Here is a 15,538-nt window from a genome sequence, read left to right as displayed (position 1 = left end):
CTTTGCCTCTTGTAACAACATTTGACTTAAATTCTATTTTGAGATAGCCACCCCCGCAATCTTTTGCTTACTATTTGTAAGCTTTTTGCCCTTTCACTTTCAGCTTATTTTTGTCTTTGGATCTAATGTGAGTTTTTGGTAGATGGGACATAGTATTATCATTTTAATTTTAAATCCATTCTGCCCATCTCTGCTTTTTGATTGGAGGGTTTAATCCATTTACATTTGAAGTAGTTACCGGTAAGAAAGGACTTACTTCAGGCACTTTTTTATTTGTTTTTATTATGTCTTATATACTCTTTGTACCTTATTTCCTCCATTATTGCCTTCTTTTGTATTTAGTTTTTTTTTTTTTGGATTCAACTATTTTTATTCCCTTCACTTTTTTTTTTATTATAATGTTTATGATTTTTTGTGTGGTTACAATAAGGATTACATTTCATGTCCTGAATTTACAACAATCTAGTTTGAATTGATACCAACTTAACTTCAATAGCATACAAAAATTCTACTCCTATAAAACTCTATCCTACCAAGTTTTGTGTTGTGATTGCCACAAATTACATCTTTATATGATGTATACTCAATAACATACATTTATTTTTATTTTGTATGCATTTGTCTTTTAATCCTATGTAGATAGGATTACTCCCTTAGGTAATCAGGTAAATCATGTATTTAGTTAATACCTAGTATGTACCTTAGTAATTCTCTTCAGGCCTTTGAAGAAACTAGTATAAGTATAAGAAAGCTTGGGATTATTTGGCTCATTGTTAGATACAACTGTGGTGATTTCCTAGTTATTTCATGTTCATTTGGGTTTCTCAGTGATAATTTTGATGCATAATGTATTGCAAATTAGTCTTGCATAAAACAACATGAGATGGAAAATAATTACAACCCTGTAGTTGTGGTGTGAAAGCAGCCATAGACAACATGTAAGTGAATGATTGTGACTGTGTTCCAATAAAACTTTATTTTTGGATACTGAAATTTTAAATTCATATAATTTTGACATGTCACAAAATGTAATTCTCTTAATTTTTTCAACTATTTAAATATGTAGAAATCATTCTTAGTTCTCTGGCTATATTCAAACAGATTGCAGATCAGATTTGGCTGGCCCTTGAGCTGTCATTTACTGACACCTATTCTATTAGCTCTGGTTAGCATTTCCTCACCTTAGTCAGGTTGGATTTCACTTTCTGTGTGTGTGTGTGAGCGTCCTTGCTTCAGATCTCTGAGGAGTCTGTCCTTGTTTTCTAAGGACATTACAATCCTGTCAGCTTTACAATACAGTCATTTCACAAGATTTCCCTACCTTAAATACCTTGATGAGGTCTCTGGCAGTGTTCATGTATTTGATTCACTTTAGGCCAGGGATGTAGTTATGTGTTGGTTTACCTTTTAATTTTCCCAATCTTTTTTGTCTCTTATTTTTAATTTGTATTAGTATTCATATATTACCTACATGCCAGGCATTATTATGTTTATTACACATATTAACTCTTCACACACACAAAAAAAACTATGAGAAAGGTACAATTACAATCTCTATTTTAAAGATGAGGAAATTGAGGATCAGAAATGTTAAATAACTTGAGCTAATAACATAACTAATAAATGGCAGAGCTAGAATCCAAAACTAGGCAGCCTAGATCCAGAGTTCATTCTGACTTTTGATACTTGGAATGTTTTTTATTTTATTTTTCACACAAGAAATGATGTATGAAAGTTCCTTTCCAAACCCTGAAAAGTTTATGCCAGCCATACAGGACACCTTTCTTTGCAGCTAAATTAGCATCAGCAGGGTTCTTTGGAAGCCTAGAACTGGTGATAAAGGCACTGCTGTGCTGCAATAGAGAGCCCCCTCAGGCACCTGGTTGAATTTCACTCTCAGTTGATTACACTAAATGACAGATTCATGGTTCTATATTCTCTTAGTCTGAACTTCATACTCTGGATCTGTCTGGCTCCACTTCCTGTGCTTTTTCTTCTAAAATGGAGCTCAGTGGAACAAAAGAGTAATGTTCTGGATGATTTCTAGTTTATATTTAAATAAACAAGTAAACAAGAATATTTCAGAGAGAACTGTTAAAAAGAAAATAGAAGAGGGTGATGAAGGAAAATGATAGAGAGTGACTGCAATGGTTGTATAGGGTTAGAAGATTAGAGAGAAGCCCATACTGGGTGACATCTGAATCAAGACACAAGTGTCAAAATGGAGTCAATTTTTCAAAGATCTAGAGACAGATGTTTCAGGCAGAGGAAATAGCAAGTGATAAAACCCTAAGTCAGAAAGGAGCTTGCACGGTTGAGAAAGGTACTTTCACCTTTGTCACCAGAAAAAGTGTAAATATTTAAAAAGTGTTTCATGTATACATATACATATACATATATACATACTTATATATATAAAACATGTATTTCTGTACTCACAGCATTACATTATAAAACATATACAAATAAAAATTTAAAAAGATGAGATGAAAAATAAATAAGAATCGATGTTAGAATACATTTTTCCACAGACAATTGGATCATCTTGCATATCTCTTGGCATGTGCACTCCCTACTTTTGCAATTGTAGATTTAGTCTATAATATCTATATTTAAATAAACTTAGGTCCTAGAGCCATGCTGTCCAACAAAAATATAAAGTGAACCACGTTTACAATTTAAAATTTTCTAACAGTCATATTTAAAAAGTGCAAGAAATAAGTAAAATTAATTTTAATAATATTTTTAGTTAATCTACTATTTCCAAATTACTATCATTGCAACATATAATCAATATAAAAAAGCAAGTTATGAGTGAAATAGTTTACGTTTTTGTAATTAGCCTAAGAAATCTGGTGTGCATTTTATACTAACATTCCATCTCAAATTGAACTAGCTACATTTCAAATGCTAAAGAGTCACCTCTGGCCAGTGGTCACTATATTGCACAGTGAGACCTCAAGGGCTAATTTTCTTCATAGTATTCCCATCCCTCTCTCCTACTATCTGATTAACAAACTTAGACCCTACTCCTTTTGAGCCAATGACTGGAGCCTTTTTATCTTAGGAGAGCATTTTCTTTTTAACTGCCCTGATTTACTTTAACTAAAATGATTGTCACTGTGCCCCAAAGCAGGGTGAGTAGGGAGCTGGAAACAGAATGTGCTGTGTTTGAAAAAGTTTAGACCATTGAGCCCTCTAAGAAGGAATGTTCATGGCACATCTGTTACTTGTTTATAGAGCAACATAAGCTTCTGAGAAGGGAAATATGAGCTATATCAGGTGCTCTGTGATGACCTAGATGGGTGGGTTGGGGGAGTGGGAGGGAGGTCCAAGAGGGAGGGGATATAGGTATACATATATCTAATTCACTTCATCATACAGCAGAACTAACACAACATTGCAAAGCAATTTTACTCCAATAAAAAAAATCCCTAAGACTGTTTCAAAAGATCTGATTTTTAAAAATATTTGTGATCTTACCATGTGCCAGACATGCTTCATTTGCATCATATCTAAGGGTCTTCTTGTATTCCCTCCCTACTTAGGAATGATAGGTGGCTGGACATTTTGTGTTTGCCCAAGGCTCTAACAGAACAAGACATAAATAGATCTCATAAGAACATAGTTGTATAAGTGGGGATGCTTACTTGGTTTAACCCATCCTCAGTACCAAAACTTGATTCTGATACACAGTTGAGGCCCATCTGGTGCTAGTGCAGTTGGTCATCTCTAAACTTTATGTGAATACCAAAAAGCTTTGTTGACTCCATAACAATGAACTCAGTAAACAGTTTACTCATGTGGTTCCTATTACTAAGTGTGGCTAATAGGTCTGTTCTGGCACATTTTGGCTCTCTGTGTTCCATGTTTTACTTATTTATTTAACAAACATAGGACTTCCCACTAGCCAGACATTGTTTAAATATTAACTTGTTTAATTTAATTTTTATGACAAGCCATTAACAGATGAAGAAACTGAGGCACAGATAAAGCAACTTGCCAAAAATCCCATAACTTAGTAAAGAGCAGATCTGAATTCTAACCAAGGTAGCATGGCTTCAGAGTCCCTGTGCTTAATCTTTCTGCAAAGTCTGAGTCTCCTAATTTTTGATCTTCATGGCTTTCTCTGTTTCTTCTTTAGGGACTTGACATTATTACTGATCACAAGAGGTTCTTTGTCTTGGTTAACTCTGACGTACATTCAACATGCAGCAGCTCTGTCTTTCTGACAGAAGTGCTCAGAATATCAGATTCTCCTAGGCCCTCTGACCGTAAAAGAGGGCTTTTCAAAATCTCTTTTGTGAAGATTCTTCCTGCTTGAATTCTGAACGGACATTTGCACATTGCTACTACCCCTCTTATAAAACATTACATATTTCTAAAGCTACATAGGGTGCTGTAATAGTTGGATTTTCCTGTATACATAATCCATTTTTATTTATTCATTACAATTTGTTTTCCCTTTGTTGATTTAATTACAAAATAACACACTCATCCTAAGAATCCTAACAATACAGCGCTATGCATAGTTCTTGGTGAAAGTCTCCAATTCCTTTCATTCCTTTCTTTATAATTCCCAGTTTAATGCCATAGAAATAGACAACACTTCCAGCAGGCTATGCTGCATTTCGCTAGTCATAGCTGTTTGAGCTGTACCTCTGGGAAGCACTCTCCGCATTCCTTAGGGTGGGTTACATCCGGGAGGAAGGAACCATTGCCTGGGAAACAAGTCACGTGGGAACCTCTGGACGCAAACTTGGTGTAGGGATTCTGACCTGAGCTGGGGTCTGCGCTTCCAGTGAATGCTGTGGGAGCAAGTGCTGGTGACAGGTTAGCGGATGGCCCTGGCACCAATAAGGGCACTGGCTGGGCCGCCTGGGCGAGCTGGAGCCTACCAGAAAGCTTAGATCCTGTGGCCAAGGGCACAGACCTTGGCGAAGTGGAGCGTGGCAGGCAGCCTGATGACAGCGACTGCCCGGTAAGTTAGATTTGAAAACCTGGTGGGAGTCAGTAAGGGAAGATGAGATTGGACACAGTTCCTTACGATTCTTCTTTTGTCCAGGGGGACGTTGACCTGACCAGCATGCCGCTAGAGGTGGGGGTGGGGGAATGAGAAATGGAAGCAAGGAACAGGGCCAGTGAGGTGGGAGGACCCTGAGACGCGCGGGTCCTGTTTTGCTTGTCCTCTCTCACTCTCTATTTCCTCCTTATTCTTGTTCTTTCTTTTCCTGTTTACACGTTTTCGTTGCTCCAGAACCTGAATTCTAATGTAAGCTGTTTGGCTCCTGAGCCAGTTCTCTGCTAGCCTTCCTGACAGGTGCAAAGAGCTGTTAAAAATATGGAAAAATGGGCAAAGAATCAGAAGACACTATTCACACACGAGCAGCAATCTTTTGAAAAAGTCAGTTTCCCTCAATAATAAACGCACATGAATAAAACAGGATAGCATATTAAGATTGACAAGAATGGAAAAAGATCGTTTATCCCCAGTGTTGTGCAGGGTTTAGGAAAACTGGCACTAAATTACAGTATTGTTAAGAGTGTAAGTTAGCAAAACAATTTTGTGTTAGGCAATTTGGTTTATGTAACAAATCTGAAAACCTGTTACTCTATGGCCTAGAAATACTACCTGAGGAACTTATCCAACACAATTACTAATAGAAATGTAAACATACTCACACACATACATATAATGTGTTCATTAAGCTTTATTTGTAGTAGCAATTAGGGATATCTGGACACTGAATATTCTATGATATTAAGAAATTATTGTTATTGCTCTATGTGAAAATAGGATCATGGTTATGTTTTAAAATAATCTTTGTCTTTAGGGATTAATTCAGATATATTTACATATGGAATAATATGATATCTGGGATTTGCCTGAAAATAATTGGTATTGACTAATGGATTAGGGGATAGATGGATTGATAATTACTGAAGCTGGGTGATGGGAACATGGGGGAGTTCATTATTATTATTCTCTCTACTTTTGTATGAGTTTACGGGATTTTCCATAAGTTAAAAAAAAACTAGTTCAAGGTAGAAAATTGGAAAATTATGGAAGAGTGTTAGTAAATAAAAATCATCTCTAAATCTACTGGACAGTTGTAACCAGTGTTAAATTTTGGTGTGTGTGTATGGGGGGTGGATTGTTGCTCAACATTTGTTCCACTTTCTTGCACTTCAGGAAGAGCATTTAAAAGCACAGATTCAAGTCAGATTGTCTGGGTAAGAATCCCACCTCTGCCAATTACTAGCTGCCTGATGCTGGATAGGGTACTTTAGTCCTCGGAACCTCAGTTTCCTCATCTGTGAAATAAGAACGATACTGTGTATTATCAAATCCAATCAATAGTAAGCTACCCTATTACGATTTGTGCCACTATGGCAGAAAAATCACTTCCAAATAAAACAATGCACATCTTGATTTCAGAGGTGTAGAACATTAAAAGATATGAATCTTAGAATTAAAGAGATATTGTGGTGGCTGCCTTATAGGGTTTTTGTGACAAGTAAATAAGTTTAAAAGTGTAAAGTGTGTGGCACATGAGTACTCACTAAATATGAGTTATCATTATTACCTCATCACCATCATGATCCTAAGAGTGCTACCTAAGAGTGCTCATGTAGGCATCTTCATGCATTTTTCTCCCATTTGAGCAAGGAGACCAAATTATCAGATCTTGTTTAGGGTTTAATAGCATTACTTCTGGATTGTGGATTTTTTTGCAATATTTTAAATTGATAATGTATGAGAATATTCATTGCAGCATAGTTGGTAAAAGAAAAAAAAAATGTTTGTAATAGCTTAAGCACTCACAAACAGGTAATGGTCAAATATTTTATGGAGGTATTCACACTGTAATACTATGCAACTTTGAGAAACAGTGAGGGAGGAGCTGGATGTACTGACATGGAAAGATGTCTCTGTTATAATGATTAGTAAAGAAAGCAAATAATTGAATAAAATGTATAGTTTAGGAAAAAGCTTATGTTACTTATAGATGTGTATATATTTGTGTGTGTGTGTGTGTGTGTGTGTGTGTAGATAGATAGATTCCAAACTTTTAATAATGGCTGCCTCTGAGGGGTGGGATTCACATCGGGGGAGTGAAATGAGACTTTCACTTTTTTACATATGCGTTTGGTATTGATTTTTATACTATGTATTACTTTTGTAATTGAAACATAATTTTGAAAAACTCAAGCATGAGCTTTTTTTCAGAGTATGCAAATCTATTCACTAAGTTTTTCTCCTACATAAGATTTGTCCTTTTAACATCTTGTCATAGGTTTGTAACACGAAACTTTTAAGAATGAAATGAGTATATTTTAAAACACTCTGTATTTTGACAAAGGCCACCCTTTTCAAATTGTGAAGTTCTTATAGCCAGCATATTATTTCCAGTCCTCACAGATGTTAAGCCTGTTCATAATGGCTTCCTATTATGTAAGTATACTATTAATGCAGTGACACATTACTATTACTTAGCCTAATACTATTAATTACTTATTTCCCTAAACAAGATTTGCCAAGGGATGTTAATAAACATTAAATTGGAATGTTAATAAACATTCCAATTCAATGTTCCTCTCATTAAATTGGAATACAGAGCAATTTCACTGCAGTTAGAGGGTATTATGATGCTTTACAAGTTATGTATGACCCACAGAATATTTTTTAAAAGAGTTCACAGTGAAATTTGAACTTCCTATATTCTGATTACCTTAGGTTGATGACTCCAATATACCTCACAGGCATAGACTTCAAGAGTTTAGGTTGGTAGAAGGTCTTTTCCTAGTGGTCTGAAGCTGCAAAATGGCTGCAAAGTCACTCTTTCTTCCAGTCCCCCCCCCCACCCCCCCACCGCCCCACATCAACAGAACTTGTAACTATGTCAAACTTCAGCTTACACAGTTTGGAATTTCTTTCAGGTGTCAATGTGAATGTAATATATAATTCCAAGATATATTCTAAAATAAGAGTTACCATGATCTATTAGTTTTTGCTAGTTTATGCTTTGAGAAGAAACAGCCCCAAGAATTCAATAACTTACAATAACAAAAAAATGTTACTTGTTCACATTACTTGTTGGCTTTGGGGTTGTTCTCTATATCATTTTCATTCTAGAATCTAGGTTGGAGGAGCAGCCCTTATCTGACACCAGCTGCTCTTATTATACAATGAGGAGGAATGATAGAACCATGCAAAGATGTCTCTAAGAGCTTAGACATGGAATATGTAAATATCAAACTTGATATCAATAGAGTAGGAAAGTATAATCCTTTCACAGGGAGGGGTAGAAAATAATGTGGAACACTAATGCAATATGTTGCACAAGGTATTTGCCAAATAATAATTTTGCAACATACCCAAGCTCCTAAGTATGCATTAATTTATATGAATATATATTAATAATTAAAACCCTCTCAGACAGGGGATCTTACAATACAATATTTGGGAGGAACCTTATGTTACAAAAGTTCCAATCATATGAATTTTGGCTATAAATTTCATGGACATACCTACATGTATGTGTGTGTATGTCTTTTGTTTCTGTCATTTTTTCCTTATGCAAAAACAAGATTGTGTAATAACATATTACTCTGCAACAGGATACCATGGCCATCCCTGTGTTATGATTTCAATTGCATATATGTGTGTGTATTTCAGATCAGTTAATTTGATGCAGTTCATAAGTTTGGCTTGTGCAGAAATATCTTTTAAAAAACTATTTTTTGAAATAACATGTTTTAGTTCTTAATGTATGAAACTAATATCTCTTCATTGTAGGAAATTTGAGTATATATGTGGCTGTGTAATAGAGAGAGGAAAACATTTTAAAAGGAATATACTATGGTTGCTTTGTCTTCTATAGTGAGTGTCATAACTCATACCAGTGTGAAAATAAGTATCTTTATTGATCTCTTCCTCCCTAAGAGAATACTGGGGAAAAGGAGAATCATGATATTAAACATATTAAACATTTAAGGCCTCTGCTGGTTCTTTTGTGCTTCTAAAGTGTGGTCCACTGTTTGGCAGAGCCCATTAATCAGCCTGTGTAGAAGAAGGTGCAGAGCCTAACTTAAGATAGATGTGGGGCAGTAGTGATGTGAGTACATGTTGTATGTGTGGTGGGTGATGTCTCAGGGAAAGGTGCCTAGAAAGAGGGGAAGCAAAACATCTAGAAGTGATGAATGGGGCCATGGAAGAAGGTGCAAGAATGGAGCCTACAGAAGTGGACACGTGAAAAATTGCTGCTGATAGAATTGTTGGACAGCATTTCAGTTGTAAATGTTCAGTGTTAAGTTGTTTCCCATATCTTGTTGTGACTTAATCCCCACCCCACTCTGCTTCTCAGACCTTCGGTGATGTGTGGATTCATACAAATATCTTGTGTGCGTGATTCTTAAGTGGGAGTATCATGAAACCAGCCGGTCACCTGCAAGTAAATTAAAACAGTGATGAGTCAGTATTTTTAATTTTATCATATTGCCATAGAATAAAAAGAATGATGGCTGAGTGATCATTGTGCATTAATTTCCAGTCCATGAATTTGTCTGATAAAGCAGTAGAAACTAGCCTTGAATTCTTGCTTCATTACACTGTCATCCCAGTATACAGGATGCATTTTTGTGTCCAACAAATATTTCTGATTTCATTTAAAATTGTGGTCTTTTGAGGAGGAAGTAAGCTAGGGAAGTGAGGGGTGAGAGAAGACAAGTTCTGATGAGAGTGCTAGAGTATGTGTTGTTGGTAAGGATAATTACCAAACTATTACTGGAGGAGAGAAAGGGAGAGGCAGTCAGAAGCATGAATAGGGAGAAAGGAATTAAATTTTAGACCTTTTTTTCTTAGTGAGAACTCTTCATACAGATGAAGAATATCCAATAGCTGGAATGATGCAGTTTTGGAGGATCTAAAAATGGTGATGACTTCTACTCCACCTTAGAAAGGCAGTTCTGTGGTGGACCATGACACCAACCTTCCTTGATGAGACCACTGCCTGGATAATCAGGTGAGTAATCATAAATGAGCCAGCTTTCCATTTATGGTAGTATATTTGAATCTATAGAATATCTTCTGTGACATTTATTGAAGGCCCAGAAAATATAAAATCTAATGTAAGAATCCCCTTTCCCTGCTAGGATGACCAGCTTCACCAGTTTGTCTAGGCTTTCCTGGTTTTAGACTTGCATTCCAGGAATTCTCAGTCCTAGGCAAAACAGGGATGGTCACTCTGCTCCAAACCCCTCTCTCCTGCCATCCCCACCCTTTCCCACCCCCTCCACTGACTCAATTTCTCAAACCTTAGCATTGTCTTCTCCCTCTGCAAGGACCCTATTATCCAAAAAAAACAATGAAAATGAAAGTGCTCTGATGACATCATAAACAAGGAAGGCATAGGATTTTTTTTTATCCTTAAAATAAACTTTTCTTTAAAAAAGTGCTTAGAAGAAGTTGGCAAAGAAGTGTGCCAGAACATTAAGAAACGACTGAGTGGGGTAACTGTGAATTTTTTACTTCTTTACACGTCTTTATTTTTCAAACTTTACTCAAAACAGATTATGACATTTATATTTACCAGATTTAAGCAAGTATAAAAACTAAAAATAAAAAAAAACACTGGGTTTGGTTTCCAAGTTAATGTTAAAGTATCTTTCAAAGTTGTCTTTAAATCTATTTTTAAGTAAATAACATGTCTTATATGGTCCAGGAAACAATGTGAGCTTCTGGGAAGATAGAAGATTCCATTTAATTTACTTAACATTTTTTGATTGTCTATTCTGTTCCAATTATTGTATCAGATGATAACTGATCTATATGGTCTTTGGAATATTTTTATCTTTAATTTATTTAAATAATAAGAATGTGTTTAATGATAGGCATATGTTCTTGATAACTATAATGCTAAATCAGGACCCAAATAATATGTATATATTTATATTATCTTCTTCTGTGTAAATTTTTCAGTTTATACAGAACCATGCATACAGTTTGATTCCACTTTTATAAAACATTATGTGTATATCTGTAGGTGGAAAACCTATAAGAAGAAAATGAAAGGAAATATCCCCAAATGATAACAATGGTTAACTTGGAATTGCTTGATTACTTATTTCATTTGTTTTTACCAATAATTCAGTTTTTACAATTTTTATGTAAACTTTAAATTTTAGAACAGTTTTAGATTTACAGAATTATTACAAAGATGGTACAAAGTGTCCCTGTATACCTCGTACCCAGTTTTCCCTATTATTAGCATCTTACATTCATATGATACATTTGTCCCACTTAATGAACCAATGCTGATACATTATTATTAACTAAAGTCTATACTTTCTTCAGATTTCCTCACTTTTTCCCTAATATCTTCTCTCTCTTCAAGGATCCCATCTAGAATACCACATTACATTTAGCAGTCATGTCTCCTTAAGCTCCTCTTGGCTGTGACAGTTTTCAGACTTTCCCTGTTTTTGATAAACTTGGCAGTTTTCAGGAGTACTGGTTCGGGCATTTTGTAGAATTTCCCTCAGTTGTGATTTACCTAATGATTTTGTCATAAATAGACTGAGGGAGTGCATTTTTTTGGAGGAAGAACACAGAATACTTATTAAATAATATCAAGGGTACATACTATCAACATGACTTACCACTACTGATGTTGACTTTGATCATTTGGGATGAATAGTGTTTGTCAGGTCTGTCCACTGTGAAGTTACTGTTTTTCTTTTGGAAGAAAAATCACTATATATAGCCTGCACTTACAGAGTAGAGAGTTATACTCCCACTGCTTGAGGGTTAAGTAGTACATAAATTATTTGGAATTATTTTTTAAGGGAGATTCATCTCCTTGATTTGTTTTTAGTCAGTTATTAATATCAGTTTGGATTCATGGATAATTATTTCATGTTTTGTGTAATAGTCCAATACTGCATTATTAATTTATTTGTTCAAATTGTTCCAGCTTTGGCCATTCAGAGCTTTTTCAATTGGCTCCTGTGCCCCTTTGACATACTGCCATCAAAGTTTTGAGCAATCCCTTACTTTCTGGCACATCAAGGAGGAGGAGTATGGGCTGCACATAATAACTTTCATCCAAAGAGTGGAGTATGGAACAGGAGAAAAAAGAGGAACTATATTTTGGAGAAACCTGACAAACACTAATTAGCTTTGTAATAAAGGTCAATATCAACAGTGACACCATGTTAATAGTATGTACCTTTGATGTGATGTAATGAAAATGGAATTCAATTTCTTTGGTCTTCCTCACCAAAACATATTATCCCACTCTAGTCATAAGAAAAAAAATCATTAGACACATAGAGAGTTATTCTACAACATCCTACAATATGCCTGACTAATATTCCTTGAAACTATTAAAGTCACCAAAAACATTATAAGTCCGAGAAACTGTCAAAACAAAGAGGAGCCTAAGGAGACATGATACCTAGACGTAATGTGATATCCAGTGTAGGATCTTGGAACAGAAAAATGATATTGGGGAAAAACTGAGGAAGTCTGAGTAAAGTGTCTGTTTCATTTAATAACACTGTATCAATTTTGGTTCATTAAGTGTGACAAATGTGCTGTAATAATATGGAAAATTGATGTGGAGGTTATGGGAACTGTCTCTACTATATTTGCAACTTTTATATAAATTAAATATATCTTGAAATGAAAACATTTATAAGCTAATCAATTGGGCATATTTTTGGGGTCTTTTTCTGAGGTCTCTCTTCTAATCCATTGATTTATGCATATATCCCTCCAACAATACCACACAGTCTTGATTACTGTTGCAGTGTAGTAAACTTTTTTAAACTGCATTAACATTGGTTTATAATATTATATGTTTCATGTGTACAACATTATATTTCAACTTCTGTGTGCACTATAGTGTGCTTACCACCAAAGGGTTAGTTTTAATCTGTCACCATACAGTTGACGCCCTTTACCCATTTTGACCTTTTCTATCCATTACTCTCTGGCAGCCAATTTGTTCTCTGTATCTGTATGTTTGTTTTTGCTTGGTTTGTTCATTTATTATGTTTTACTTTTAGAGTTTTTTTATTCCACATTTGTGAAATCATATGGTATTTGTCTTTCTCCATCTGACTTATTTCACTTAGCATAATAACCTCAAGTTACATCCATGTCTTCACAAATGGCAAGACTTCATCTTCTTTAATGACTGAGTAGTATTCCATTATAAATATATACCATATCTTCTTTATCCATTCATCTATGGATGAACACTTAGGTTGTTTCCATATCTTGGCTATTAAAAATAATGTTGTGATGAACATAGGCATGCATATATCATATTGAACTAGTGTTCTTGTATTCTTTGGATAAATAAAGAGAAGTGGAATACCTGGACCGTATGGTACTTCTACTCTTAAATTTTTGAGGATTCTCCACACTGTTTTTCATAATCGCTGAACCAATTTACATTTCCATCAACAGTGTATGAGGGTTACACTTGCTTGGATTCTCCACGCTGTTTTTCATAATTGCTGAAACAATTTACATTTCCATCAAAAGTGTATGAGGGTTACTTTTGCTCCACAACCTCTCCAATGCTTGTTGTTTCTTGCCTTTTTGATAATAGCCGTTCACACAGCATGAGGTGATAACTCATTGGTTTTGATTTGCATTTCCCTAATAATTAGTGATGTTGAACTTTTCAAGTGCCTGTTGGCCATATGTATGTATTCTTTGAGAAAATGTCTACTCAACTGTTTTGTTCATATATTGATTGATTGATTGATTGATTGATTGATTGATTTGGGCTGTGTTGGGTCTTCATTGCTGCCTGCAGGCTTTCTCTAATTGGGGCGAGCAGGGGCTACTCTTCATTGCAGTGATCAGGGTTCTCATTGCACTGGCTTTTCTTGTTGCGGAGCACAGACTCTAGGTGCACAGGCTTCAGTACTTGCAGCACATGGGCTCAGCAATTGTGGCTCGTGCACTCTAGAGCACAGGCTCAGTAGTTGTGGCACACGGGCTTTGTTGCTCTGTGGCATGTGGGATCTTCCCAGACAAGGGATCGAACCTGTATCCCCTGCATTGGCAGGTGGATTCTTAACCGCTGCACCACCAGGGATGCCCTTCTTTCTTTCCTTCTTCCTTCCTTCCTCCTTCCTTTCTTTCTTTCTTTCTCTTTTTTCTTAACATCTTTAGTGGAGTATAATTGCTTTACAACGTTGTGTTAGTTTCTGCTGTATAACAAAGTGAAAGTGAAGCAGCTATATGTATACATATATCCCTATATCCCCTCCTTCTTGCATCTTCCTCCCACCCTCCCTATCCCACCCCTCTAGGTGGTCACAAAACACCCAGCTGATCTCCCTGTGCTATGCAGCTGCTTCCCACTAGCTATCTATTTTACATTTGGTAGTGTACATATGTCAATGCTACTCTCTCACTTCATCTCAGCTTACACTTCACCATCCCTGTATCCTCAAGACCTTTCTCTATGTCTGCGTCTTTATTACTGTCCTGCCCATAGGTTCATCAAAACCATTTTTTTTTTTAGATTCCAAATATATGTGTTAGCATACGGTATTTGTTTTTCTCTTTCTGACTTAGTTCACTCTGTATGACAGACTCTAGATCCATCCACCTCACTACAAATAACTCAATTTCGTTTCTCTTTATGGCTGAGTAATATTCTATTCTATATATGTGCCACATCTTCTTTATCCATTCATCTGTCGATGGACACTTAGGTTGCTTCCATGTCCTGGCTATTGTAAATAGTGCTGCAATGAATATTGTGGTACATGACCCTTTTTGAATTATGGGTTTCTCAGGGTATATGCTCAGTAGTGGAATTGATGGGTCATATATGGTAGTTCTATTTTTAATTTTTTAAGGAACCTGCATACTGTTCTCCATAGTGTCTGTATCAATTTATATTCCCACCAACACTGCAATAGGGTTCCCTTTTCTCCACACCCTCTCCAGCATTTATTGTTTCTAGATTTCTTGATGATGGCCATTCTGACCAGTGTGAGGTGATAACTAATTGTTGTTTTGATTTGCATTTATCTAAGAATTAGTCATTAGTGATGGTAAATTAGAGCATCTTTTCATGTGTTTGTTGGCAATCTGTATATCTTCTTTGCAGAAGTGTCTACTTAGGTCTTCTGAAGATTTGTGGATTGGGTTGTTTGTTTTTTAGGTATTGAGCTGCATGAGCTGCTTGCATATTTTGGAGATTAATCATTTGTCAGTTGCTTTGTTTGCAGATATTTTCTACCATTCTGAGGGTTGCTTCTTCATCTTGTTTGTGGTTTCCTTTGCTGTGCAAAAGTTTTTAAGTTTCATTAGGTCCCATTTGTTTATTTTTGTTTTTCTTTCCATTTCTGTAGGAGGTGGGTCAAAAAGGATCTTGCTATGATTTATGTCAAAGAGTGTTCTTCTTATGTTTTCCTCTAAGAGGTTTATAGTGTCTGGCTTTACCTTTAGGTCTTTAATCCATTTTGAGTTTATTTTTGTGTATGGTGTTAAGAAGTGTTCTAA

The 15,538-nt window shown here is 35.7% G+C and overlaps 1 long non-coding RNA gene across 1 annotated transcript in view; it reads left to right on the top strand.

The window, feature by feature from the left end:
- Nucleotides 1–4,743: 4,743 nt before the first annotated feature.
- Nucleotides 4,744–15,538, top strand: part of LOC132357274 (uncharacterized) — a 238,746-nt gene continuing 227,951 nt past the window's right edge. The window contains exons 1-2 of the long non-coding RNA XR_009500190.1: nt 4,744–4,981; nt 9,866–10,025. This is a non-coding gene — a long non-coding RNA (uncharacterized LOC132357274). The remainder of the gene's footprint in view (nt 4,982–9,865; nt 10,026–15,538) is intronic.

The sequence above is a fragment of the Balaenoptera ricei genome, chromosome X (assembly GCF_028023285.1).
Source record: "Balaenoptera ricei isolate mBalRic1 chromosome X, mBalRic1.hap2, whole genome shotgun sequence".
Classification (NCBI taxonomy): domain Eukaryota; kingdom Metazoa; phylum Chordata; class Mammalia; order Artiodactyla; family Balaenopteridae; genus Balaenoptera; species Balaenoptera ricei.
This window is presented reverse-complemented; position numbering and strand designations above follow the sequence as displayed.